The sequence below is a fragment of the Lactuca saligna genome, unplaced genomic scaffold (genome assembly GCF_052625555.1).
Source record: "Lactuca saligna cultivar CGN05327 unplaced genomic scaffold, ASM5262555v1 scaffold_83, whole genome shotgun sequence".
Classification (NCBI taxonomy): domain Eukaryota; kingdom Viridiplantae; phylum Streptophyta; class Magnoliopsida; order Asterales; family Asteraceae; genus Lactuca; species Lactuca saligna.
The window spans coordinates 45,001-47,500 of NW_027629939.1; positions in this window are offsets into that span (position 1 = coordinate 45,001).

Below are 2,500 nucleotides of genomic sequence, written 5' to 3' on the forward strand. Positions count from 1 at the left end.
AAGCGAGGCTGGCAAGGCAAGCCACCCAAGGGAACAAGGCACCTTGCCACACACATGCCCACGAACGACCAAGGCAACAAGGCAACCTTGCCACACAAATGCCCATGGGGGACTACCACCACTTGGTGCCCAGAAGCGTGTATGACGAACAAGGCATGGTGTTGGGAATTATGCATCTTCGGGCTAATCAATGTCTGTTCCTGTCACCAAGCTCTTTGTGCATTATGTATATATAGGGGGTACATGGGGACTAATACCACCCTTGGTGCCCGACAGGTGTGTTGGGAAACCTAAGCAAGCGAGGCTGGCAAGGCAAGCCACCCAAGGGAACAAGGCACCTTGCCACACACATGCCCATGAACGACCAAGGGAACAAGGCAACCTTGCCACGCACAAACCCATCCACGAACGACCAAGGGAACAATGCATACGGGGCTGGCAAGGCAAGCAGGCTACCCAAGGGAACAAAGCCTCTTCCCACACACAGACCCATGAACGACCAAGGGAACAAGGGTGTGAACGACCAAGGAACAATGCGTATTGCCACACACATTCCCATGAACGACCAAGGGAACAAGGCTACCTCCCAAACAAACACACATGAACGACCAAGTGAAGAAGGCTTCTTCCCACACACAACCCCATGAACGACCAAGGGAACAAGTTTACTTCGTACACGAACACCCATGAACGACCAATGGAACAAGGCATCTTGCCACACACATGCCCATGAGCAACCCAATCCCATCCTCATCGGTCTAAGGAACAAGGGGCCTTGACAAACCATGAGCAGATTTCTAAGCAAGTCAAACGATGAAGGGAGCAAAGTGTAGTTCCTACTTAGTACATAGTAAATTGAATATATGAGTTCCAATCCGATCAACTCGTGTTCTTTCGAGTTCATCTAAGCCACTTATGAATACCTAAAAGCCTTATCTGCCTGCCTATCACCAGGCGACAGGGACAAACACCCAAATATGATATATTTTCATTTCAAGTCCATTCGTCTATGTTAACAACGACCCACACAAATTTTCAATGGCATTCCTACTTGATTTGAGCGACATTCCAACAAGTAGGGAACCATCGCTTCAAGGCATGACCAAGGATAGGACACAAACATTTACGCCTCAAACATGACATTTTGTTTTTTTTTTTTTATTTATTTCAAAGCTTTTCATTTATAATAAAAAGCATCCCTACAAAATTTTGTGTCAATCCGAATTAATTCGAGCGAGTTATGGACGATTTCGCACAATTATGCATCCTTGGGCAAATCAATGTCTGTTCCTGTCACCAAGCTCTTTGTATAATATGTATATATAGGGGAACCATGGGACTGCTGCCCATTGGCGCCCCAAGGGTGTCCAACGCCCAAGGCTCTCGAGGCTGGCACGCTCAAGGCATGGCCAAGACGCCCGCTCTTGACGAAAATGGGGCCAAAACGCCCCCCATTGGCGCCCCACTCCCGTGTCCCCTCGCCCCCAAGTCGTGTGTGTCCAAAAATTATGCATCATCAGGGAAATCAATGTCTGTTCCTGTCACCAAGCTCTTTGTGCAATATGTATATATAGGGGGTACCATGGGGTCTCATTCTCATAGGTGCCCGGCATGGTTGATGGGCAAATAAGAATCGTGAGGCTGTATCGAGCACACACGAGGCATGCCAAGCCAAGCCCCACGACCCATGAAAGAGGCCATCCCCCCCAACACGTTGCCTTGATTTCTCGAACGGTGACCTGAAAATTAGCCCCATCTCCTTGAGTCTCCTCGACGTTGTGCCCATACACTAGCCCGTTGCCTTGATTTTCCTCGACATAGGGCGCAGAAACTAGCCCCGTTGGCTTCACCTGTGCCTCGACGCCGTGCGCATACTAAGAAATATACATCCTCAGGGAAAGCAATGGGTGTTGCTGTCACCAAGCTCCTTGTGCAATATGTATATATAGGGGGGGAGCCGTGGGTGAGCATGGGAAGGGATGAAGGTGCCAGACTGCCTTTGAGCGCGAGCTTGGGTGACTGTTGCTTGATTCCTAGTCGGTGGCATAATACCCCTCCGAGTGGGGGCCTTGGCGTGGTGTGGGGATGCCTCGTTAGGTCTCTGCGACACCGATCCAGGGTTGTGGTCTAGCTTTGGAAGTTTGGGATGGTGCTGTTTGTGTGGCAATTCGATGACGATGTGCTTGCTGATCTATGTTTGACGTGCTACTGGTGCTAGCCAGCATTTGATTTGTGCTGATGATTGGGAAAAGATAGGCGTTAAAGTGGCATGTGTTGCTTTTTGTGATACTACTATGGTACGCTAGTCTATCCTTGTTAGATGTGCGGTTGGTGCCTAAGCGTAGCTAGCATTGGTTTAGCACCGATGACGCTGAGGAAGCAAGCATTATCAGGAAGCATTGTTAGACATTCAGTATCATCATGGCGTGTTGAAATTATCTTGGAAGCATAAAAGATGCCGGCCATACCTGGCTGGCGTTTTTGTGTGGGCGGGGTAGCT